At 36.3% G+C, this 27,817-nt stretch overlaps 1 pseudogene; it reads left to right on the forward strand.

The window, feature by feature from the left end:
- Nucleotides 1-27,607, forward strand: LOC141507354 (V-type proton ATPase subunit E 1-like; annotated as a pseudogene).
- The last annotated feature ends 210 nt before the right edge of the window (nucleotides 27,608-27,817 follow it).

The following is a 27,817-nucleotide window of genomic DNA, read 5'->3' on the forward strand; positions in this document are numbered from 1 at the left end:
ATGTCACGTCCCAGGGATCTGGTTTCATATAAAGCAGCTCGTTTCATGGGAGAAACACAGGCTTTGATTGTATGTAGTCAAATAGACTATGGTATGGTCCAACTGTTTACTTGAACCTTGTAAATCAGGTGTCCTCATCATGATATGACAATTTGTTTGATTATCAAGACAAGGAAAAAAGGAACGGGAGGCTGGAATATGGGTGATGGCTTGGGAAAGTAAGGAAGAAAGGATTGAATGAAAATCACAACTAAAAACAAAAAACAGAGTGAAGTAGAGGAGGCAATGGCAGAATTAGAGGTAATAGTTTGAGATGAATTTGAGAATTCCCAGAAGGTGAAAATGTTATAGATGAGGGTTGACAAGGATATAATTGTCCCTGAGTGCAGCTGAGGCGAATGCAGATTTAAATCATGAGAGACAAGGAAAGCAGATTGAAGTATACTGAAGTTCTCAAGTTTTTAGAGCTAGAGTACAGATGAAGATTCTAAGTTAAATGCTAAACTCATTGAAAAAAAGGAGAGGATGATCTGAGATCTAAAAGATAGCTACTACTCTGATCTGAATGGGGGGGGGGCTAGCTAGATGGAGTGAATCTCAAAGGAGAGAGTATTGTAAATGTGGTAGAGTCTGAAAGTGGTGGTAGAGGGCAAGAAATCACCTACTCTTCCTCCTCTTCTATTATATTGGGGTTTACTCCTAGAAGGAGTAACTGGGGGGGTAGGGTTCATGTCTCCTGAGAAGGTCAGATTTCTGCACTAAAGGAAGAAGTTAAATATGAAGGGCAGTTTAATAATATCAGTGCTCCAGAGGCACAATGGAGGGGACGAGAAAGAGTAAATTAGAGACTTAGTAGAGTTAACATTGTAGTAGATGAGGATAAGGGACATGGGGCAGCAGGGAAGGGGGAATTTATCCAGCAGCCTTAGTCACTAAATCATAGGGACTTGGAGAAGAGTAAAAGAAAGTTTATTAGTCATAAAAAAATAGTTCTTCACACTATTCCCAGTACGTAGCTATAGCTCTGCCTAAGTCTCAAGTTACATGTTGACTTACCCTCCCAGAGTACTACTTACACTGAGTCTAGATGCTGGACATCAAAAGACCTGGAATGTGTACCCTAAGGGGTTACATAGAACTGGGAACTATAGTCACCCATTAGACCTGGCTCAGATGTTGAAAATAGGGATACTTCATTTTTAATATGGTAGACCTACTTTTATACCCTCTGAGAATATTTCTGTTGCCCTTTGAGATACTTATAATTTTAATTCTTCTGACACCATTGCAATCTATGGCATCACCTCCTCTGATGTTATGTTCTTTGAGAATGAAGAACAAACATCATCATCAAAAGTGTGTCATGAATAATTTTTTGTGCCATATTGAGCTAAAGAGATGAGTTTGCTTTTATAGTGGAGAAAAGTTTGGTACTACTATATGTTCTATGTAATTTCCTAAACACTTTCTAGTATAATCTCCTGCCACTACTACTCAATTCTAGGACAAGCTTGTTATCTAGCTAAAGCATTCATCCAAGAGTAGATGGATAAAAGATAGATAGATAGATAGATAGATAGATAGATAGATAGATAGATAGATAGATAGATGGATGGATGATAGATAGATGGATGGAGAATGTATGGATAGAAAGATGTTAGATATTGACAGACTTAAATGAGATAACATGTAAAGTGTTATGCAAACCTCAAAGCTCTAAATAAGTGTTAGCTAGCATCAGCATCATTCATCTTCATAATCATAATTATTGCATTAGTTGTCTGCTCAGATGTATTTCTTTGTTTAGACCATATGAATTTTCATCTTTTAGTGGAGGGTTTTTCAGTATGGAATCTCTTTTTTCATTTGAAGAGGCTTTGTAGTATTTTGAAGCTTAATGCAATTAGTATGATGTTATCTGCACTTGAAGAATCTAATTTTTAGTAGGAAATCCTTTTTTTGTTAAGATATTATACTTCCATGACACTGGTTAAAAAAGTTTGGTGAGCATACAGCTCCCTGTTTAACTTCTCACTTGTATTCCATAGAGTATTAATTTTTATATTACTGTCTCATATATTCTTCTCTGAGGAGAAACTTCAAGGTCACATTTAATTATAATAAGTCAAATACTCTCTCAAAATAAACAAACAATAAACACAGACAGAACAACATACTTTATCTCTCTCAAGCATCTGTGCAAACATGTGGTTTTGGTTAGAGTATTATGAGTAAAGGTCTGCCTGTTCCTTTCTCTAGTCTTCATTCAGGATCCTTTCACGTAAGGAATTAGACCATAAAAATTCAGATTTTATAGAGATGAAAAAGCAGGCATCTGACTCTGTAATTGTTCATGGCTTCCCCATTTTTTAAAAGTAAAAACACTATATGCCTGTTTTCTTTTTTTTTTAATTTTTTGGACATCTCTTTTACTCATCTCTATGACATTCAAGTCAAAGATTATTTAGTAAGGGTCTACAATGTACATGGATATATTCTAGGCACAGGGAACAAACACAAAGACAAAAGAAAATCAACCCTTGTTATTCAAGGGTTTTAATGGTCTACAGAGGATAGAACAGTTAAGAGATAACTAAATAAAAATAACTGAAAAAGGAGAAGCACTTACAAACAAGGAAGATAAGAAAGGTTCCTTATCAGAAAAAGTACATGAATTGAGTTTTGCCTGAAGCTAGAAATTCTCAGAGACAGAATCTAGAAGAAGAGGGCATTCCAGGCATGTAGGACAGGATGTGCAAAGGCAGAAGTCTAATTGTATCTAAAATTATGTCACTTAGGTGCTTCCTCTTCTGTTGTCCTCCTGGGCATGGGGGGGGGGAGAGAAAAGGGAATTTGTTGTAACTCTGGGTAGGAGATGCTACTGTCACCAAGGTTCTCAGAGACACCAATATTCAAAAGCATTTTAAAAAAAACTTATAATGGCTTTCATTGACCAAAGAAATAGACACAAAGGCAGAAAAAGAGCATAGAGAAAGGTCACTATGTACAAATACAGAGATTGAAGATAATGAAATATTATGAGGAGAAACAAGATGAACAACAGAAAAAAATTGAAATATCCAACTTGCTGAATCAAGCAAGATTCAAAGTCCTCAGAGCCAAGGATGACCTTATCTCAGATTTATTAGATGAAGCAAAGCAGAGACTCTCCAAGATAGTAAAAGATAACACAAGATCAAGGGCTTTTGAATGGTCTGGTCCTTCAAAGTTTATACCAATTCCTGGAGGCACAAATGACTGTCCATTTCAAAAAAGAGGATCTCCCTCAAGGTTGCAATGAAAAAAGCACTGCTATTCTATAAGGAATTTTGAGCAACCGAACTTCAGAAAAGCCTGGAAAGAATTTCATGAACTGATGCTAAATGAAGTGATCAGAACCAAGACAACACTGTACACATTAATAGCAACATTGTAAAATGATCAACTATGCTAGAAGAAGCTCCTTTCAGTAGTTCAGTGAATAAGGACAATCCTAAAGGACCTGTTATGGGGGCGGCTAGGTGGCATAGTGGATAAAGCACTGGCCTTGGAGTCAGGAGTACCTGGGTTCAAATCCAGTCTCAGACACTTAATAATTACCTAGCTGGGTGGTCTTGGGCAAGCCACTTAACCCCATTTGCCTTGCCAAAAACCTAAAAAAAAAAAAAGACCTGTTATGGAAAATACTATCCATATGCAAAGAAAAAACTATGGAGTCTGAATATAGAACAAAGCATATTATACTCACATTTTAAAACTTCTTTTATGCTTTTTTCTTTCTTTTTCATGCCCCCCCCTTAGTTCTAATTTTTCTTTCACAACATGACTGATACGGAAATATGCTAAACATGATTGTACATGTTCAACCTATATCAGAATGCTCACTGCCATGGAGAGGAAGGAGGGAAGGATAGAAAAATGTGGAACTCAAAATCTTGCAAAAGAATGAATGTTGAAAACTATCTCTGCATGGAACTGGAAAATAAAATCTAACAGAATTTAAATTAAAAAAAAAAAAAGATATTGATGTCCAAGTTGGTAAGGATGCATATCTGGCAGAGGAAATAGATGGAGGTATTGAGATCTATAATGGGGATCACAAAATAAAAGTTTTTAATACCCTAGAAAGTAAACTGGATCTACATTTTAGGGACAAAGGGAATATATGTATGATTTTCATTGAGAATCCTTCTTCTGTGATCTGCCTTAGAGTGAGCTATGTGAGGCATATTCTAGCCTCTTTCTATTTAGTATCTAAAGGTTACTTTAGTAGGCATGAGTATGCATTTACTAGACTTTCCTCAGTTTTAACCATGATTCAAAAAAATCCAAACTATGAATATATTTAATCTATTAAAATCAAAAATATGTGTATTGAAGAAATAAATAAAATAAAATTTCATCACTTTAAGAGTCTATTTAATTTCTGTGAAGTTTGATGAAGTTTCCCATTTTACAGAGGTACAAGTTGAGTTTCAGAATAATAAAGTCACAGGGTGTCTAGGTGGTACAGTGGATAGAGCACCAGCCCTGGAGTCAGGAATACCTGAGTTCAAATCCGGCCTCAGACACTTAATAATTACCTAGCTGTGTGGCCTTGGGCAAGCCACTTAACCCCATTGCCTTGCAAAAAAAAAAAAAAAAACCAAAAAAAACAGAATAATAAAGTCACTTATAGAAATTCCATTACTTATGGAAAACTGCTTAGAGAGAAAATACAGACTATCTACTTATACAAATATAACCCAATAGTTCTCAAAGTGTGGTCCTTGGGATCCCTGAAAGGTCAAAGACTCAAGCCTACAGTCCTCAAACTCCAAGTCAAATTACAACTCTGCAACACCTTATCCCTGAAATCCTTTTAACATACAATTTCTAGAAATTAAATGGAATAAAATATTAACAGTACTCATAAAACATGAATATTTCAACCACCTTGCATATAAAACCCTAAAGCAAATTTTGTCCTCTAAAGGTGATAAGTATCCTAGTGACTTGAAAGAAATAATAAATTCTCTTTACAAATAATAGTTAAATCACTTCTTAAGAATGGTTCAATGAATGGAAAATAAAAGAAATTCCTGCTTTATGTGCAAACTCCATTATATGGAGCAAGTTTGGGGAATTTGTTGTTTTGCTTTTCCCCATGGTTTAGATGTTATAGCTGAACAAATAGCATCTTCTACTTATGTATCATCAATTATCTGAGAATTTCCATTTAGTTAATCACAATATCTCTTTAATATCTTCCTTTTAAGAAATAAAAGCTCTGAGAAAGGTAACATGATCTAGTGGAAAAAGAGCTAGCCTTGGAAATAGGAAAACTTGGGTTCAAGATTTACCATATCTTTGGCAGGTCACCTATTCTCAGATTTCCGAACAATTCTTCACTCTATAAATTACAATTGGTTGCCAGTTTTAATCAGTGGATGTAGTTCCCAACAATTCCATAAAATTAAGGTCCCTGCCTCTCTAATTCTCAAAGGAAACTTAGTCAATGGCAATTTATCACATAGTTAAGTGGCTGCTAAGTGGCACAGTGGATAGAACACTAGCCCTGAAGTCAGGAGGACCTGAGTTCAAATTTGGAATCAGACACTTGATACTTATTGGTGTGTGACTTGGGCAAGTCACTTAACCCTAGTTTCTTCGCACCCAAGGTCATCTCCGGTCATCTTGATCCATATCTGACCACTGAACCCAGATGACTCCGTGGGAGAAAATGAGTCCGGTGACTTAACACAGCACCCCCTCACTCAAATCCAAATAACCTGCTTGTCATGTTGTCACCTCTCTTATATTATAGTCTTCTTATGGAACGAAGGACAAACATCATCACTATGCTAAGTACTAGAGATCCACAGACCACAACAATCCCTTGCCCTCAAAGACATACATTCCCCTAAAGTAGACATATAAATAATTGTGCACACACAAATAAATGCAGGATAAATGGGAGAGGAAAGATATGAAATGAATAAAGAGGTGAGGGACAAAGATTTCCTCTGAAAGATGGATTTGGAGTTGGATCTGAAAGCTGAGAGCAGGGGTGAATGGGGAGGTTAGCCAGAGCACAGACACCGGAATAGGGGATGAAACATTTTGTGTGAGGAACAGCAAGGAGGCTTAGAAGAGTGAATGCAGGGAAGAAAAGTTTAAAAAATGCTGCAAAGCTAGGAAGAAGTGAGGTTATAAAGTCAGTCAGCCAATAAACATGCTGTAATTGCCTATTGTATACCAGGGACTATAATAAATCCTGCAGTTACAAGGGAAGGAAAAATCAGACCCGGCTCACAAGAAGCCTCACAACCAATTGGGGAAAACAATACATTAAAAGGAGCTGAAAGGGGGAAGTGAAGAATGTAAGGAATAAGACATGATGAAGTACACAGGAGTGCATCTGGGTGAGAAATGATTAGATGGCTGCCCTGGGAGCCCTCCTTAAATGGAAGATCCAGCAGAAGTCCTCCACTTTCCCACTCTCAGCCCTCTCCAATCAGAGGCAGGCAGGAGTGCTAAGGGGATTTTAAAGGCAATGAGAGGGTTTCTATATTTGATCCTTTAGATATCCTTGAGGCAGGAGCCACTGGAGTTCACCATGCAAGTGAATAACAAGGTCAGACCTGAGCTTTAGGAAAATCACTTTAGACTCTGAAAGGAAAATTCACTGGAGTGGAGAGAGTCTTATGGCCAGAAATTATCCCTTAGTGAAGTCTTTTTGTTCTCAATTACCCTACTAGAAGAGCCATAAACTGTGCCCAAGCTCCTAAAGTTGGTCCATTCCTTTTGCCTACTTTCATGACAGCTGTGCCTCACCGTGTAATGCAGTTTGACTATGGTGATCAGTATCTATAAAAGACATAGGAAAAAAAATGAATGGGTTGACTGTGCTAATACAATTGATCCTCAGTGTAAAGACACAGTTATAGTCTTGTGCTGGTGCTAGTAAATTCCATTTAGTTTCATGCTCTAGAGGACTGCAATTTCCAACTGAAGGCAACTATTTATTTCTGTTAAGTGTCGGTCTCCTGAGGAATTGCTTTTATCATCAGAGACTGAAGATGGTGCCAACATTCCTTCTGCAATTAAGCATACAGAAAAGTGTCATTTCATCACATCTGTTGCTACTTTGGTCCTATACAGTCTTTGCCTAAAAAAGCATTTTGAAAAATCCTTCTGAGGCAGTGATACTAATCATCTTCTCCAAAGAAAATTTTTATGTAGGGTAAGACATGATTCCTTGTAATTAGACTGTAAAGCACTGATTGCTTGAACATCTTGGATAAACTGGGTTTTGAGAAAGACACATTATCAAAAGACATGAATGTAGCCTAGTGGTTCTCAAAGTGTGGTCCTCAGGGTCCCAGAGATTTTTTTAGGGGGTCTACAAAGCCAAACTATTTTCATAACAATATTGATATTATTTACCCATTAAAACATCCCTCCTTTTTCCAGTTATATATCTAGGTGAGGCAAAATTTTCTTCATATACTCCAACTAAGTTAATATATCAAGACAGATTTAATACAGAAGTAGAGAAAAGAATCTAGCTATCTTCTATTGAGTTAGAAATTCATGAGCTATGTCACACCTGTCACTATTTTTAAAAAATACAGCTTTTTATTTTAAAATATAATTTGGTTAACATGTAATTCATTATTATTTTAAATAAATTAACAAATATTTTAAAAATTCAACTGTTTTAAGTTCTAATACAGTAAATATCAATACATGTCTATGTATATAGATATGTACATATCTAGCATAAACAAAAGCTCTTTTAAACCTCAACAACTTTTAAAACTGTGAAGAGATTTTGAAATCAAAAAGTCTGAGACCTGCTGATTTAAATTACATATAGGAAAGAGGGACTTTTGTCTCAACACCACAATTCTTGGTTCACTCAGACTTTGTCTAGTCTTGGGTGACTCCTCAAAAATCAATCTTTGGTTTGGATCCCTCTTCACTGTGTTTTGTTGGGAACATCCTACTTTAACTCTTGTCTAGATTTCTGCAGAAAAAAAATGAAAAGACCCTTAACTCCTAAGCAAGTACTCAGGCCAACAATGTAGATTAAATACAGTATAGCCTTTATTTTGGCTCATTCAAAATTCAAAACATAAATAGCTCACAAAAGCCTGTAAATAATCAAAATAATTTTTAGATTCTCATATATGTCACTTTGGGTCCTCCTTGCATTGACATAAATCTTAATTTTTTATGGTTTAGTTGTTAATCAAGCAATTCAATAAAAGCTAAGGACCATTTTTTTTGCCAGGCACCATACTAAACTCTAGAGGTACAAACAGACACAATCACTGACCATCAGAGTTTACACTCTGATGGGAAGGCAACAAGATGGAGATAATTGTTATACTGTCTTATGGAAATGTTTGTTTTTATTCCATAAATTAAAAATAAAATAATTTTTTAAATTTCTAACCAAAAGAAATGCAGACAGAATAGCAAAAGTTACAATAGGTAGGAATCAAATAACTATAGGAATCAGGAAAAGACTTTTTTGAAACCAGTATCAATTTAGGATAAGTCTTAGAAAGTAGAGTGTCCAAGAGATGGAAGAAGGTTTGAACTCTGGCTCCATATCTTTACACAAAGGCCACAAAGGCAGGAAATGGAATCTAGTTCTAGGAGAGTTGTAAGTAGAACAGTTTGGATGCATGGTGTTCAAGAGGGAGAATAATGTGAAATCAGACTGGAAAGTGCTAAGCTTGGATTCAGGAAGACCTGAGTTCAAGTACTTCCTCAGAGAAGTATTATGTGATCTTAGTCAAGTCAATTATGAACTCAGACTGTTTCCTCATCTGTAAATGAAGGAATTGTTCTCAAAGGACCCTGAGGTCACTTTCAGATATGAATCCATGACTTAATGAAAGATATATTGGAGGATTTGTCATATTTTAAAGGATTTTAAATATCAAACAAAGGAGCTGATATTATGTTCAAGATAATGAAGTGTATTCATTAGGAAAATGTTACTCAGGCTGATGCTTTAGGAATATAAATTTGGTAGCTATGAGGAGAATATATTAGACTGGAGAAGAGATTAGAGACAAAAAAGAGGTGATGAAGGTAGTCATATGAGTGGAGAAAAGGCAATGGATAACAAGAGATATTGTGAAGGTAGAATTGATATTCTGATTGAATGGAGGGACAGAGAGACAGGGAAGAGTCAAAGATGACTAGATGATAGTGAGTCTATATAATTGAGAAGATGACTGGTGGCACTGTAAGGATGTCATGAGGAGGGGTAGAGGAAAAGATCATGAGCTTTATTTTAGATATGTTGAGTTTGAGATGTATGTATTTGAGTCAGAGAGATGCTCAGGAGCAAGGTAGTAGTTGGATATGTAGATTCAGAAATCACTTTATAAAGATATTAGTTGAACCCAGAAGGGCAGAGATGACAGCCCAGAAAAGAATCTTGTAGCATACCAATTCATAATATACATATATAATGATCCAACAAAGGAAACTAAGAAGAGGTAACCAAACAGGTAGACAGAAAAACAGAAAAGAACCTCATCCTGGAAACATAAAAAAAAAGAATTTATGGGAGAATGTGATCAAACTGCAGGAATCAGAAAAGATGAGGACCATGAAAAGGCTTTTGAAAATTTGTTGTTATTGTATAATTCAGAAATCATTGGTGAAGTGGTCTTCCAGAGTCTCTGGGCCCAAAATATTCATTAACTTTAACCATCATAGTCACAGGTTAACAGTATAAGAGCTAGAAGAAACATTAGGCATCATTAGGTGTCATTTAATTCAACAGAGATTTATATCTGGGACAAGAAGACTTGTCTTCCTGAGCTCAAATCTGGCGTCAGACACTTTATCTCAATTTCCTCATCTGGAAAATGAGCTAGAGAAGGAAGTGACAAGGCACTCCAATATCTTTGTCAAGAAAACACCAAATGGAGTCACAGAGAGTCACACTGAAATGACTAAAAAACAATTCATTTTACATATAAGCAAATGGAGACCCAGAGAGATGAAATTATTTTCTCAAGACCATATAAATGGTATTTGGCAGAGATAATATCTCAGGTCTTCTGATTCCAAATATTTGTTGTTGTGCAGTCATTCAGGAGTGACCCTAGCACACTATTGCCTTCAATTCTCTACTTGCTCTCAAAATCTATCCAAGTTTATGTTCATTGTTTCCATGATACAATCTATTCTTCCCATCCACTGCTCCCTTTTTCCTTTAGCCTTCAATTTTTGCCAACAATCAGGGTCTTTTCCAATGAGTCCTGTTTTCTCATTATAAAGCAAATGTCTTTTAATTTCATGGCTGCAGTTACCGTCTATAGTGACCTTCAAACCCAAAAATATAAAATTTGATGCTGTTTCCATTTTTCTCCTTCTGTTTGCCAGGAAGTGATGAGATAAGTTACCAAGGTCTTAGTTTTGTTTTGTGTTGTTATTTTTTTATTTTTTTTTAAGTTAAACCTCACGTCAGTTTTTACTCTCTTTTATTTCACCCTTATCAAGAGGCTTCTTAATATCTCTTCACTTTCTGCTATCAGAATAATCTATCTGAGACTGCATGTCTAATGGAAATCTTAATTCTGGCTTTTGAGTCATTCAATCTGGCTTTTCACACACTGTATTTTGCACATAAGTTAAATAAACAAAGTCCCAATATATAGCTTTGTCTTACTTCTTTCTCAGTTTTAAATGGTTCAGTTCTAAATGTTGCTTCTTGACACATGTACAGGATCCTCACAGACAAGTAAGATGATCTGGTATACCTATCACCACATTTTGTTGTGATCCACATAGCAAATGGTTTTAGTCTAGACAATGAAGCAGATTTTTTCCTTCTGGAATGTCTTTGCTTTCTTTGCAATCCTGCAAATGTTGGCAATTTGGCCTCTAGTTCCTCTTCCTCTTCAAAAACCAGTCTGCTCTTCTGTAATTCTCAGTTCATATATTGTTGAAGCCTAGTTTGCAGAATCTTAAGCAAAACCTTACTGATAGGTTAAAATATATTCAATAGTTCAATAATTTGAACAATTCTTGGCATTGCCCTTCTTTAGGATTAGGATTTAGGATTCTTTAGGATCTTTCAAATATAGTAGCCAACTGTTGTGTTTTCCAAATTTTCTAGCACTTTAACAGCATCATCTTTTAGGATTTTAAATAGCTTAACCAGAATTCTATCACTTCCATCAGTGTTATTGTTAGCAATGTTTCCTTAAGACCCAGTTGACTTCATATACCAGGATGCCTACCTCCAAATCAATACTCATGCTTATCAGAGATGTGATTCTAAATAGATTCCTTTTTTCACAATACCAATGATCTCACCTAATTTAGGATGATTGTTCCTATGACAATTATATAGTGTATCACCAGGTCTACATTCTAATCTCATCTAGCTTAGTAGGATCAGCAAACTAGAACTTAGTTGGAAAGCGAAAGAGAATAAGCATTTATGTAGTGCCTACTTCATCCTAAACACTGAGGTCAGCATTTTTGCAAATATTATCTCATTTTATCCTAAATAAGGATAAGATGATCCTTATTTGATCCAGGGTCACTTTTGCCATACCACTATTATGAACATTTTGTTAATCAATTTTAATATCATTTATTTCTTTTGTAATTCTAAGTATTTTATTTTTTGGTATTGAAAAATATTATACTAGGGCAGCTAGGCAGTGAAGTGAATAGAGCACCAGTCCTGGAGTCAGGAGGACCTGAGTTCAAATCCTACCTCTGACACTTAATAATTACTTAGCTGTGTGACCTTGGGCAAGTTGCTTAACCCCATGCCTTGCAAAAATAAAAAGAAAACTAAAAAAGAATACTGTCACAAGACTATAAAAGGTTAAGAACCCCTATTCAAGCGTTACCATTAACATTGCTAACATTTATAAAGTGTTTTAAGATTTGCAAAGTATGCTTCATATGATATCTCATTTGGTTATACATGAATAAAACTTTAGTGGAGAATAAGAAAATTACCCAGATAGAAAGCTCTACTGAATGATTGCATATGAAGAACAGTAAAAACCATTTCCAGCTGGCTCCTGAAAGAATCAAATGCATTGCAATATCGCCCTCTGCTGATCTCTTTTTTAATTTGTACCAGATCTGTTCCATTAACTCCAACAGAGTCCCAGTATCCTTCCAGGCCCTGTTGCAGTTGGAGAGATTTAGGATCTTAAGGGCTTAAACCACAAACAAATGGTTTGTCATTTCCAGGATTTTTTAATTGAAATGATGGCGTCATGCGATCCTGGTTAGTGTTGCTCTGAACATACCGTTTATAGTACTCAGACCACAGCAAATCCCTAAGAGCACTGTTTGCTTAAGAACAGGTTTGAATGCTTTGTTTTGTAGCATAAGTAAATATTTCCAAAAGAAGTATCCCCTCCTAGGAATGTAGGATGCTTAGCAGAATGGCATCAACCCATCCCAGGCCATAACTTAAAAAAAAAAATTATGTTACTTAGAGAGGAAACATTTTCCTTTTTGTTCCTGATAAAATGATTGCATTAACTTCCCTGGACGGAATCTTCAAATGAACCAAAAAAAAAAATCTTATTGCAATCCCTGGAAATCTAATCCTGACTCTTATGCCTAACTTCAGACAAGTCACTGTACCTCTTGGAAACCAATTACACATAGTTGACTTTAGTAAGTAGTTGAGGAACAATGAGATTGGGGCTTTGCTCTAGATCTCTATTCATATGATCCTAAAGGAGACGCTTTGCTTTTCTCAATCTCTGTTTCATTAACTCCCGAAATATCTATTAACATAGGCATAATTTATGCCTCTCTAAAAAGTGAAAGAAAAGTTTTCTTCTCAAAAGGCTACTGAATGTATAATATAGGTATTAGATGTAGGTCAGCTTTATTTTCTCAAAGAAAATGTTTGACACAAATAAGCAAGCACTAACCATTCTTGTGGCCCCCTTCTCTCTAAATGAGGCCCACTGGGAATCTCTATTTTAAGGCAGGATCGTGCCAGCCATCCTTCCTTTGTCTCCTAACTCTGCTCTTGACTTTCTGGACTTCATTACCAAGACTCCAGTTGGGTCCTATTCCCTGCAACTTTTCAGCCCCCTTTATATACTCTCTTCCCCAATTAGAGATGCACAAATTTATAGAATTTATCTCCCAAATGCTCTCTTGACCTATTTGTGGACAACCTAGGGCAGACCATTTTGAGCTCATTTTTTTCTGATCAGTTTGACATTCTGCAACTGGACTCTTAACATTGTGATATCATTTTGGTCCTCTGTGAAAATGAAAAACAACCAAAAACCCAATCCCCAAATAGAATATAAGCTTCTTGAGGGCAGGGAGTGTCTTTCTCCCTATATTTGTATTCCCAGAGTTAAGCACAGTGCCTAGAACTTAGTGAATGCTTAATAGAAGTTTCTTGATCCAGTTAGCTGTTTTGAATAATGAATAGAGACATATTTTTTTAAACTACCCATCACATTCATTATTAGGGGTAAGGGGAGATCAGGAGAGAGAAAACTGCGTGGGACTGCTGAACAGATATTTAAAATATTTCAAATTCATTTCAGATCTAGCAATTCACAAAGATCTCCTGAACAACCAGGACATAGTTCAAGTTTTCCCTTTGGTCTTTCCTCTGAGAATTCTCATCATATGCTTTCCATAATATCTTGTCTCTGTAGTTTGACAGAGTTTGTCCTTATGAATATAAAGACATGGGTTTTCTTCGTAGAATTTTGTAACTTCAAGTTACTAATCTCCCTCTCTCTTCAAGGAATTTAAATGAAATAATATACACATTTGTGCATAGTAATAGATTAATAAAAAAAAACTTTGTTAGGATCTTTCCCCACTGGAAATTTATTCCTATTTTCCAATGGGATCTGAGTTAGCTTTGTACAGGTGGCAACTCTTTGGAAATAAAAACACAAGTACCTTGATGAGAACTTTGATTCCTCACTTCAGAGAACAAGCTGAGACCAAATTCCTGGCTCTTGTCAGATAATTGGAATATATTCAATATGTGTTAATTATCCTTTTTCTTTTTACTTTTACCCAAAAAATCAACCAAGAAGGTCTCTTCCTCTTTGCCAAAAATCAGCTTCATAGATAAGATATCCTTCTGAGTCAAATGACCCCATACACCATAGGTAAGATCTTTAAAATCTCTCAATAGCTAATTTTGAGAAAATCAAGAATAATTCATTTTCTCACTCTCATACCTCTCAATCAACTACTAATTCAAAGGTGCCAATATATAGATCTGGAAGTGAACATATGTTGCTACAACAATCATCATACTGGAAGACTAGTTATACGCCCCCCCATCCATCTACTCTTGAAAAAGAACAATCTTACACTATTATATCACACTGAAAGTAACTAGGTGACCCAGCAAATGGAGTGTTGAACTTGGAGCCAGAAAAACCTCAGTTCAAATCCTGCCTCAGATACTTCCTGGCATGTATGACCCTGGAATCTCAGTTTCCTCATCTGTGAAATGGAAATAAAAATAATAGCACCTACTTCAAAGGGTTGTTCTGAGCATGTAAAATGCCTTACAAATCCTTAAGTGCCATATAAATGCCATCTATCATTATTATTATTATTATTATTATTATTATTATTATTTCAGAAATCTGAAATTTCCTATATGAAAAGGGAAAGTTGGGTAACCATCTTTGAAACCACCACAACATTGCCCAATACAGATACTGATTTGAAGGTCTATAATATTCCGGTTTCAACTTCAAGTTGACTGGGGGGAAAAAATCTTTTAACGAATCTTCCTTGAATACATAAGCTTGGTGCATAGATTTCATTTTCCTCTCCCTAGTGAAAAACAAGATCACCATTTGGAGAGGCATTTGCCACCAGTTGAATGAAATGAAATGAATGGAAAAAACTGATGAAGTCTTTTCACCGTTTTTAAGCTCCTCCAACTCAAAGAATCTTCATTCCAATGGCTGTCTTAGCTAGTGGTAGAAATTCCATACTCACAACAGTGATTTCCTCAGAGTGAGACTTATACATTGCACTGCAGACATGTTGAACTCTGTGATTTCCCAGAATATCAAAAATTATTGTTGTTTTTCAAATGTTTGAAGAGGTAAGAGATCCTAATTTAGGTGGTGATGCTTTTTTTCCTGGAGAAAGAGGCACTATTACAGGAATCACCACACAGTGGGTGGTCAGGACTTGACTCAGAAATTGTTGTCTTCTTAAATTCACACAGTTACCACCAGAACTAGAAACATCCATTTCTCAGGATCTCAGGTCATTGGTGGGTGATTAAGGAATAGAATAGAAAAACAACCAAACCTTAAGCCAAGGACAAAGGCTTGTCTAAGAAAGTTCATATTCTCATTACCTTTTGTGCTTATAGCCACTATTGAATTTGAGAGTATGGAAGATAGAAACACAGTACATTCCAAATGAGGGAATATGTTCTCTTCAATTCCTCTCAAAGAGGAGAATGGGTCACTCTTATTGGTTCAGTTATCATTCATCTTCAACACAGCTTCACAATCATAAAGTCCAATAAGGAACTGCTGCATCATCTCAATAAATGTTTCCTTTATCAATGGACCAGAGCATATAATCCACAGAAGGGAACCAGATTGCATGTTAAACTCCATAGAAAGTCTCAGTCCTGCAGATCAGAAGGTTCCACATAAAATATTAAATGAGAGAATTTTACAAAGAAGATCTCTAAGCTATTTTTCCACATCTCAAATTCTATGATTAAAGAACTTTCTATTTCCATGTATTTATTATATTCTTATAACATGTTAATGAGTAGAAGGTGTAGGGACAGTATAATGTATTTAGGGTATTCATAATTACACAAACACCACCTGAATCTTCCATTCTGTTGTGTAATCTCATATAGACCTGGTAGGACCCTTAAATCAAAAAGTCAAAGTTCTTGAGATTTAGCAGGGCAAATAACATGGAGAAATCAAATAGTATCATCTTGAGCTTCATATAGTAGAAGCTGGTAGAAAGAGTGGAGAAAACAATAAGGAATATACATCTTTTCTCAGACTAATCTTAATAGCTGTCATGGAGAACTTCTATAATATCACATGAGTGGATATGCATCTCTGTGACTCCAGGGATCCAGACTCCTGAATTTGAGAACACCCTTGAGGCTTCACCCATATGGTCCCTCTTCCTTTTCTCTACTAACATAACCCAACTATGTTCTACCTATACCCCCTGAACCCTGTTTTACAGCCTCTCTACGTTTGAAACTTTTTGCATTATTTCAGAATAACAGTCTTCTCCTAATAATTTCACCAATATATACCCAGACAAATAGCTTCTTGATAAATGATCATGGAAAACATCATGGAAAACGAGATCTTAAAATTTTTCTCCTTTGCTCAGTTCACTATGTTATATAAAATTTCAAAGACATAGAAATGAGAAGGTAAGGACTAGGCTTGTGATTCTGTTGATACTGACAACTCTCAGATAAGGAAACTCCCTTTTCCAATTAAGGTCAACATTTTCTCCAAAATTTATGGTCTTAGAGCTTTGAGAGTTACTGATTTGCTCAGAGATACAAAGTAAGTATATGTCCAAATCTGAACCAATGCTTTACTGGATTTAAGATTAGCCCACTGGGGCAACTAGGTGGCGTAGTGGATAAAGTACTGGCCTTGGAGTCAGGAGTACCTGGATTTAAATCCAGTCTCAGACACTTAATAATTACCTTGCTGTGTGGACTTGGGCAAGCCACTAAACCCCATTTTCCTTTCAAAAACCTAAAAAAAAAAAAAAGACTAGCACTAACGACTATGACACAAAATTTTATTTCATGTAAAGGAAAGGGAATTTAAAAATATAGTACATCAGATGCTCATCTTCATATTATGATTATGTCAATAAATAATTACTTTTCCAATGTAACATTTCTTAAGTAAACTTAACTTGGGAAGTAGAGGCCAAATCTATAGATCATGGGTTGGCAAACTGTGGTCAGAAAATTAAATCTGTTTTTACATTTTTAAAAATAAAGCTTTATTATATTTTAAAATGCGACAATCATTATTATATCAAGGACTATAGAAAAACAAGCAATGAGTGAGATTGGACCCTCAGACCGCAGTCTGCACCCCAAAACAGATTACTGAATGCTGAACTTTTTTCCTCAAATAGAATTCGGCTTTAATTCTGTCTCCAATACTCTAAGGTGCTTAAACTCTCAGTACTCCATGTTGTAGAACACTTGCAATTAAAATTGGTACACAGAGGTTCTAAAACAATGAAATCAAGGCATCTGCCCACCTCCAGAAGTTTTATGGGAACTACAAAGAAACATTGGGTCCATGACTGTACTTTCTTCAGCCCTTGCCCAGGGCCAAAAGCAATGAGTACCTCTGCAAAGTGTTTTGTAAATTTGAAGGAATTATGTGTTAGTTACTATTACTCACTTGTACCTTTATGTATATCTTTTTTAGAAGCCTCTTCAATAAAACTTATTAAGCTCCTGGGGTAGCTAAGTGGCACTGTGGATAGAGCGCCTGCCCTAAAGTCAGGAGGACCTGAGTTCAAATCCAACCTCAGACACAATAATTACTTAGCTGTGTGACCTTGGGCAAGTCACTTAAACCCATTGCCTTGCCAAAAAAAAAATTAAGCTCTACAATCTGAGGGAAAAGGGAGAAGGAGGGAAGAATGGAGGCATCTTAAAGCTTAGACACTCCTTTGTTTAAAACAACTGTTTTCTTTGATCACAAGTGGCATTTATTGAATGGGACATTTCTAAAATAACCCACTCATTCCTCCACTGCACCCCCAAGAAGAGTATAAGAGTCTTCACTCGATAATTTAAATAAGATTACAGTTCCTGAATAGTAATATTACTTATTATTACTAACATTATCTAATATTTACTCTATGTCACTGACCTCCAACCTTGCAATTTCTAGGAAAAAGAAAATGGCAGTCAAAAATGAGTCAGGAGTAGAAGAAAACCTGTACTAAATATAAGTTACTTCCAACTTTCCAACTTCTATACTAGATTTTCAAAATAAACTTAATTTAGACTTACTTCAATCACAAAGGAATCATAAGACTAAGCCACTGTGTGCTTTATCAAGTCAAAGTCTTAATAGTAAAACCAGGAACATTGAAATAGTTATAAAGAGACAAAAAAATTACTGGGATAAGAGAGATGAACAACATCAAGAATATCAATTTAGAACTGGAAAGAGTCTTATAGGTCACTAAGTCCAAACCTCTCATTTTAGAGTTGAGGAAACTGAGACCATGATGTCGATGGGATCAGGGGCAACCAGATAAGCAAAGGAATTCGGGGGTCACTTAAAAGGTGAATGAATTTGCACTCTCTGGGATGTTAAAGCTGCTCAGGATTTTATTATGGCAAATTAATACAAATATACAGATTAAAACTATTCATTTCTTATCACCTTGCAGTCTGGTTTCTGACAAATGAATATTCTCTCTCTAAGGTTGATGTGAAATCCTAATTAGCAATTGATTATTTTCATTTATTTTCATCTTTTCTTGATGCAAAGTATTTGACCCTGTTCCCTGCCCTGGATATACTCCCTTTCCTTTCCTAACATTGCTCTTTCCAAGTTCTCCTTATGTCTGACAACTCCTCAGTCCCCTTTGCTGAATCACCATCTATGTTTCATCCCATGGTTGTCCCCCAAACCTCTGCTCTGGGCTCCTTTCTTTTGTCTCTCAATACCCTTTCTGTTGTGATCCTATCAGCTCCCATTAATTCAGTTATCATCTTTGTACAGTTTTCCTCTGATACCTACTTAGCCAGTCCTAATCTCTTTATTGAGCTCCAATCCCACATCACCATCTCAATCTCATTATATCTATAGCAGACCTCATCTTCTTCTCTTTCTCTCTGTCTCCCAGTTCATCTCATCTTCAATTTTCCCTTTTTCTGCTGAGGGTGATATCATTCTTCCAGAGTCAATCTGAGTATTGTCCTAGAATCTTCACTATCATTCACATCCCATATTCAATCAGTTTGCAAGTGTCTTGTTGTTCTATAGCCACAACATCCCTTGCATTTCTCTCTGTAAGCATGATCACCACATTAATTCAGGCTCTCATCACCATTTAATGAGTTGTTACAACAGCCCTCTAATTGGATTACTGACTCTGAGCCTACCTCCCTCTTCACTCTGTCATTCACATAAATAACATGGATCAAAACAAATGCCTCATCCTAACATTTAAAACCCATCCCAATCTGACTCCAGTCTACCTTTCAAGGCTTATTGCATGTTATGCTTCTTCACTCATTTTCTGTCCCAAACAAACAGTCTTGTTGCTGGTCTCTGAACTTTGCATTACATCTCCAGTTTATATGCTTTTGCTCAGTCTGCACCCTGCCCCTATGCCTGTGATGCACTTTCTCCTTACTCCTGTATGAATCCCTAGCTTTCTTCAAGGTTCAGTTTATGCATAATATGGAGTTTTCTTTAGGTCCCTAGTTTTTAGCATTTTCTTCCTTCCTCCTCTTCAAATAATTGAACAAATACTTAACTTTTTTTTGCAGGGCTGTATCCCCCCCAGCCCTCAAGTAAAAGGCAATTTGTCTTTGTATTTTCATTCCCTAATAATGGGTCCTACTCATAGTAGGTGCTTAATAAATGCTTACTAGATTAGAAGACCCCATTAATGAGTTTGTACATCTTTGGGTAGGTAAACCAGTGGACTTTTTTAGTTCTATGATCAGAGGTGTGATTTAGAAAGATTAGTTTGCAGCACTATGTAGTATGGATTATGAGGTGTAGTATGGATTATGAGATGGAGACCAGAGACCACTTGAAAGATAACCAGAAAAATTCAGATAAGAGGTAATACTTCAAATACTGTAATTTATCTACATAAGTTTTTCAGTTTGAAACTCCTCTGTAATTTAAAGGAGAATTAGTATAGCCAAAAAAAAATTATCAGCAAATAATCAATCAGGTGAAGAACTTTAAGTTAACAGCAACTGTGTTGAACCACAGACAACAGTAGCATAGTCCATCACTGGACCCACACTCAAAGTCTTTTTTTTTAGGTTGGTTTTTTTTTTGCAAGGCAAATGGGGTTAAGTGGCTTGCCCAAGGCCACACAGCTAGGCAATTATTGTCTGAGACCGGATTTGAACCCAGGTACTCCTGACTCCAAGGCTGGTGCTTTATCCACTACGCCACCTAGCCGCCCCTATTCAAAGTGTTTTAAAGATCAGATGTAATTGTACTCTGCCTTAAAGAACCCAAAGTCCCCTACAAGACATGAATAAATGCAAATTATTTTAGTGAGAAAGTCACAAAGAGCATGAACTAGGGAGTGAAGCACTAAGAATGAAAAGAAAAGCTAGGTGAAAGAAATGTAGAGGAAGTCAGCCCAGGCAAGCGGGCCTACAAGACAAAGAATAAGAGTGACAAAGAAGTTAAAGACCACTCCAAGGTTTTGAACCTAGATAACCATGAGAGTGATGCAATTACATAAATGAGGGTAATCAGGAGTAGAATCTGGTTTTGAAGGGAAGATGATGAGTGTGGATTAGGTACAATTCATTCATTCTGGGAGAGTTGCCCAAGAAAAAGATAGTCAAAGATAACTAAAGAACAATTACTCTTTTAGTAACTTTCCCTTGAAAAAATAGATGTGGTAAAGGAGGAAAATAATACTAGCAGTAATGTACATAAAGGTGATAAGCAAGTCATGTGAGTGAATGAGATTACCAAAAGACAGAAAGGATGAAAAAAAAAGAAAAGGATAGAGCATGGGGAAATATTCATATTAAAGGGTCATATTAGAGTAAAAAAGAGGAACTAGAATAGAGACATATATGGCCCAGTTTCAGACAGGAAGAAACCCAGGAAACTTTCTTCTCCCTCTATTCCATATATACATACATATATATATATATATATATATATATATATATATATATATATATATATGTATATATATATGTAACTCCAAGATTTCTCTTTCCTAATCTGGAAAGCCAAGCACAATACTATTTCCATTCACAGGAGGCTATTCAGCATTTTCTACCCCGAAATATTGAGGGAAGTTATTCTGCCTTTTATCACTCTACGCACAGCCAAGAGGGACTTAAGATCTTGGAAGGGACTTTAGAGCTCCTCTCAATTTATAAACTAGGAAATTGGATCCCAAAAGGGTTTATTATTATTGTTTTTTCAAGACTGATCTCCAATAGTGTCAAAAGTTTGGTTCAATGCATTAGAAAGCATGAAATAAGAGTTATTTTTTTAAATGCTTAATGATTTCATGAAAAGGAGGTTGAGTGTGGAGTCAAAAAAACTTGGGTTCAAATCCTGGTTCTTATATTTACTTCCTGTATGACTTGGAGCCAGATACTTAGCCTCTGTCAATCTCAGTTTCCTCAACTGTAAAATTAGAGGATTAATTTTTATGTCCTAGAAGATCTAAATCTATGAAACTATGTAATACATTTTCAGATGTAAAATCCTATACTATCAAATTTTAATCTTATGTATGTTAAAACCAGTTGGATTAAAAAACCAAGTTGAAGAATTTGGTTTTGACATCAGTGAAAGCTTTTTTGTTACGTGATCAGAGATATGATTTAGGAAGATTTGTTTTGTAGTCCTATACACACACACACACACACACACACACACAGAGTCAATCAAAATCTAAAATAATTTCTTTCTGCCTAGCCTTCTAGATTATATTTATAAAAAAACACAGCTTTGGATTTATACCCAGTCAGAGACAAACATGCTCATCTGTAAATGGACTTTTTGACTAATGCCCTTTCAATACAGGACTAGAGTCAACAGAGTTATAGTCCTGACTGGTGGAGGAAAGATCATTCTACACATCTTTCTGCCCTCAATAGTTTCTATAGACCTGAAAAGGACCCCTCTATGAGTGTTTTCTAGTATTAAAATCATCCTGAATCTCCCTCTTCCTCCCCTAGTTTTCAAAATCACATAGATCCTCTATGTGCCAAACATGTTTCAATGATTCTTAGAAATGTTTCTTTTTCATATTTCACAAAAGAATTAGGGGAGCAGCTAGGTGGTGCAGTGGATAGAGCACTGGCCATGGAGTCAGGAGTACCTGAGTTCAAATCTGACCTCAGAAGCTTAATAATTGCCTAGCTGTGTGACCTTGGGCAAATCACTTTTTTAAAAAATTACCATCTATCAATTTTCCCATTTAGCAGTACTTTTTAGCTGTACCATGTTAAAATGAGAAAAATAATAACAGCTTACTGTATATAATTTTTGATATTCTTAATTCATGCATAAACATTTGAATCATTGTCAAAAATCATCTTTGACAGAAAATTTCCACTAAAATAACCACTATTTAATGTGTAAATATTTGCATAATTAGTATTATAAGCCATTTTATATATATAAAATTTCAAAATAATACTTTTAAGCTTCTATATCCAGGAGTTTGACATGGTAGCTACTGGATCCAGAGAAATAATACTGGTCCCCACCAAGTACCACAGGTAAAGACCCTGTTCTTCCACTAGCTAGGGAGGGAAAATTCTTTTACCAACCTGAGCCCTTAGTTTTCTCATATTTAAGATAAAAGGGATTACACTAAGTAATCACTTCAAGTTCTAATTTTCTGTGATTTACTAAATCATTTATAACCTGTTATCTGTAATGATTGAATAAGCAAAAAAAAAGGCATCATTCTCCCAAAAATGAGATGATCTTGTTAAGAACAAACAAATGGGTAAATATGAATATGTGTATGCCATTAATTGGTATTGTTTTCAAATTCGTAATGTTTTCCACCCAGACCAGATTCCAATGAACATCTAAAGTTTTTCAATTATATAATCAATAATGGCATATATGTGTACAGACTCACACTTACTTTAGTCCTCCAAAGATCCACAACTTCTTGCTGTAGGTATTAAAAAAAAAAACAAAGAAGACAACCCTTTGATGGCTTGGTAAGAAATCTGCATGGATTCATAGGACCATAAGATAATAGACTTAGAATTCAAAAGTGACCTCAGAAACCATCTGTTCCAACCTCCTCGTTTGTAGAAATAAAGAGTTCTAAAGAAGTAAAATGCCTTTTACAAGATCACATAAATAGTAAGCTAAAATTTAAATCTGGGTCTTTTAACTCTGAATTTAACTCTGAGTTCTTTCAATATATCCACCTGAGGTTTTTGTGCCTCTTCCAGACTCTCTTTCTAAGGAAAAAAAAACATATATTTATCTGGTTAAAAAGCCTTTTTGTGATGAGTTTATCCAAACTCAGCTAACTGATCCTTGGATAAGAGTGAAGAATTTAAAATCAGATCTAGATGACCTCTTAGGTCCCTTCCAGGTCTAAATGTATCATCATTTGATTCAATGACAACTATGGATCTCATGATTTATCGCTAGTTTGTACCTGTATCCAGTACAAACTGCCTGAGCAACTTCTTAGAGCTTTGAAAGATTAAAGTCAGCATGTATCAGAGGCAGATCTTGACCAGGGTTTCCTGGTTTCAAGGTCATTACTCTATCCTCAATACCATATTGCCTCTCTAGTGAAGACTAATTCTAACTATGATCATTTCATATACTCTCATATTGTGCAACTTAAACATATAGAAAATAATGCACTTTGGGGCAGGTACTATTTTCAATTTGGGTTTTTTCCCTAAAACTATGACAAATATGGATAGCATACTAAAAATCATATTTTTAAAAATAGAATGCCTAGTTCATAATAGGCATTTAAAAAATCCTTGCTGATGGAAATTGAATTGGAAAAGATTGAAGAAATATGAACTAATCTATTATCCTTGTTATATAAGACCAACAAAGAGATACATTTAGTAATACTCTTCTGTGTACAAGAGTACACATTCGTGCACGTGCACACACACACACACACACAAACACTCAAGCATTTGCATTTTATTATCCCCTGAGTCATGAGAGATTGCTTCCTCTAATTCTGTTCTTCAGCTTTGCTACTTTATTTGAGAAAATTCTATAAGCACTATTACCCCCTTTTTCCATTGTACTGTAATAATAATTAAGACAGAATTGATTATAGGACAATGTGAACAGTTTTTGTAATTATTTTCATGTGTACAGAGAGCTAGTCTTTGACATTGAACAATTCATTGCAGACTCCCAAACAATGTTATGTTGAGGCAGCTCTATCATTTGTGGTTAAAATTATCTTTTAAATAAATGGAAATGACAATTGCCCATTTTGACAGATCATTATGTCTATACTATGAACAGTATATGGTACTAAGTAACAACGTATGAAAGTCATATCATAAAAATCAATGAAAAAAGGCACAAAAATGCTTAAAAATAAGCAGTAACTGGAGACTCCGTTCAAGACATTTAAATTTTTCTCTATATCATTAACAATAAAAGACCATAATTTATATATAAAAGGAAACTTGGATTATAATAAATAACTTGAAAGTCAGGAAGACCTGGACTTAAATTCAGTCTCTGACAGATACTAGCCATGTGACCCTGGGAAAGTAACCTAATTTCTAATGCTATAGACATCTGTAAGATTCAATTACAGGGGCGGCTAGGTAGCATAGTGGATAAAGCACTGGCCCTGGAGTCAGGAGTACCTGGGTTCAAATCTGGTCTCAGACACTTAATAATTACCTAGCTGTGTGGCCTTGGGCAAGCCACTTAACCCTGTTTGCCTTGCAAAAACCTAAAAAAAAAAAAAAAAAAGATTCAATTACAGAGAGGGGCAGCTAGGTGGTGCAGTAGATAGAGCACCAGCCTTGGAGTCAGGAGGACCTGAGTTCAAATTTGAATTCAGACACTTAATAATTACCTAGCTGTGTGACCTTGGGCAAATCACTTAACCCCATTGTCTTGTGAAAACAAACAAAAAAATATTCAATTGCAGAGGAAATTCTCTGCCTCCCTTTCCCCCCACCCTCTCTAGTGTCTTAATTATAGAAATGAAATCTCAAGGTCCCTCCTTGTCCCATATAGTATCCATTTTACCCAGGAGCTGAAAGGTTCATTCATTCAAAAATATCCCATGAGTATATAATTCACTATGCTGAGAATGATTTGATATGTCATTTCCAGTATCATGTTGCTGACCTGCCAAGGCAAAATTCAAATAGAAGCAATAAGTGAGCTTGTTTCCCTTCTATTAGAGTCTGATGTTGATCTTCTAAATTTATCTTTCTTCTTTTGTGTAACAGGAGCATGAAGCATGCTCATGTTTGCTCTTCCTGATTCTGATTAACCCTGTGGGAGCTTTGGAATTGCTTCCAGCCAGTTGGTAATCTATTGCTGAAAGGACTTAAATGTGTAATATTATGTAGTGAACCCTTCCTCGTCTCCTGAAAAATTTTTAAAACTGCACATGGAACAACTGATTGGTTTAAAATTAGGAAAGAGTATGACAAGCCTGTGTTAGTCACCATATTTATTTAAATTCTATGCAGAGTACATCAAGTGAAATTTCAGGCTGGATGAATCAAAAGTCAGAATTAAGGTTACTGGGAGAAATAGCACCAATTACAAATATGCAGATGATGTCAGTGCATGTTAGAAAGGGAAGAGGAATTAAGAAGTCTCTTGATGAGGGTGAAAAAAGATAGTGTAAAAGTTGTCTTAAAGCTTAGCCTCAAAACAGCTAAAATCTTAACAACTGATCCCATCGCTTCCTGGCAAATAGAAGGAGATAAAATGGAAGTTGGACTAGATTTTATATTCTTGAGCTCAAAGATCACTGTGGACAAATGACTGAGTCTTTGTAATTTGTAATTTCAGTCTTGAAATTAAAAGATGCTTGCTCCTTGAAAGGAAAACTATGACAAATCTGGACAGCATACTAAAAAGGAGAGCCATCACCTTGCTGATAAAGGTCTTTATAGTCAAAGATATGATTTTTCCAGTTGCAATATATGACCATAAAAGTTAGACTGTAAGGAAATCCAAGTGCTGCATAATGGATGTTTTCAAATTGTGGTCCTGGAGAAGACTTTTGAAAGTTTCCTTGGACTGCAAAGAGTTCAAATCAGTCAATATTTAAAGAAAATAATTCACACTATTCACTGGAAAGTCAAATGCTAAACCTGAAACTTAAATATTTTGGTCACAAAATGATAGGACAGAACTTACTGGAAAAGACCCTGGAATCAGGAGTACCTGAGTTCGAATACGGCCTCGGACACTTAATAATTACCTAGCTGTGTGGCCTTGGGCAAGCCAATTAACCCCATTGCCTTGCAAAAAACCTAAAAAAAATGAAGGCAAAAAGAAAAAAGGGCATCAGAGGATGTGATAGATAAATAATATCAAGAAAACAGTAAGCCTGATCTTGGACAGACTTTGTGGAGGAGAGTGGAGGAGGGCGCTTTGGTCCATGAGGTCACAAAAAGTCAGACGTTATTGAACACCTAAACAACAGCAACAATAATAAACCATGAGTAATCACTTAATCCTCTGCTCTGCCTCATAACAATAGCAGAAGGAAAGGAAGTACATCTGTAGAAAGAAGAGAGAAGTCTCAGATTAGGTTCTTCAGGTGTGACCTTCAAGGTAGAGTGATGTCATTCCAGTGAGAATTGGGAAGGACAACATAATTTTATGCAAGTATCATGGAGATTTCACCATCATGGCAGCTAATGCTCAGGTCACAATTAACCAAGTTTGCACATGGATCCTGGAAGCCCCTAACTTTTTTAGTTTCTTTTAGGAAAGTTATTATATCAAAGAATACAGTAGAAAGAAAACAAACTTAGGGCCAAATGAAATAATAATTATAAATTGTGGTTTGTCCTTCATTCTCATAGAAGACCATGACAACAGGGAAGAGATGCCATGACAAACATGTGAATTGGATTTGAATGGGGGTGGGGGGAGGGCTGCTGTGCTAAGTCACAAGCCTCTCTTTCTCCTCTAGAGTCATCTGGGTTCAGTGGAGAGATATGAATCAGGATAACTGGATTCAGGACTAAGTGACTTGCTCAAAGTCACACAGATAGTAAGTGTCAAATGTCTGAAGCCAAATTTGAACTCAGGTCTTCCTGTTTCCAGGGTTGGTTGCTCCATCCATTTTACTACCTAGTTGCCCCTGATATATAATAAGAGCTATATAGGGGGCGGAGCCAAGATGGCAGCAGGAGAACAGCCTTTCTTAGGAGCTCTCTCCAAAACATTTAAAAAACCCTAAAATTATGACTCTAAATTTTCAAGAGACAGAACCCACAGAAAGATCCAGTGAGGCAATTCTCCAGTCCAAGGTAACCTGGAAAATAGTGGGAAAGCTCTGTTCCACTGGATTGAAGGGAGCAGAAGCATGCCAGAGGGAAGGAGCTTCAGCTTTCCAGGAACAGCCCCCAGCTCCTGACAGCAGCAGCAGTCTCCTGACAGCAGCAGCAATCTCCTGACCTGCCACCCCAGGGAGCATCAAGCACAACTTGGAAGATCAGCAGGGAAACCTCTGCCAGAGTGAGCACAAAGCCCAGGCCAGCGTGGCCCTCCTCAGCATGGCCATGGCCCTCAGCGCAGCCCAGATCCCAGGAAATGGAAGTAGGATTGTGGAACCACCCAGCAAGAGCCGCCTAGCAGCTGCTCCCTGAGTGCTCAGCCCATGGAAGGTAAGGGAGTGGAGGGAGACTGCCAATGTCTGTCCTCTGTCCCTTTGACCACATTCAGATCCTGGTTGCAGTCTGGGGCCCCAGAGGGGTGAGCTTGTGACTATTCAACAGATCAGGAGGATCAGTCAGAGCCTCACATGCTGAGGTCCTTGCAGAGGTGTCCCAATAATACTCAAAAGCTCAGGAAGCACC

Source organism: Macrotis lagotis, chromosome 1, assembly GCF_037893015.1.
Source record: "Macrotis lagotis isolate mMagLag1 chromosome 1, bilby.v1.9.chrom.fasta, whole genome shotgun sequence".
In the NCBI taxonomy this organism is placed as follows: Eukaryota; Metazoa; Chordata; class Mammalia; order Peramelemorphia; family Peramelidae; genus Macrotis; species Macrotis lagotis.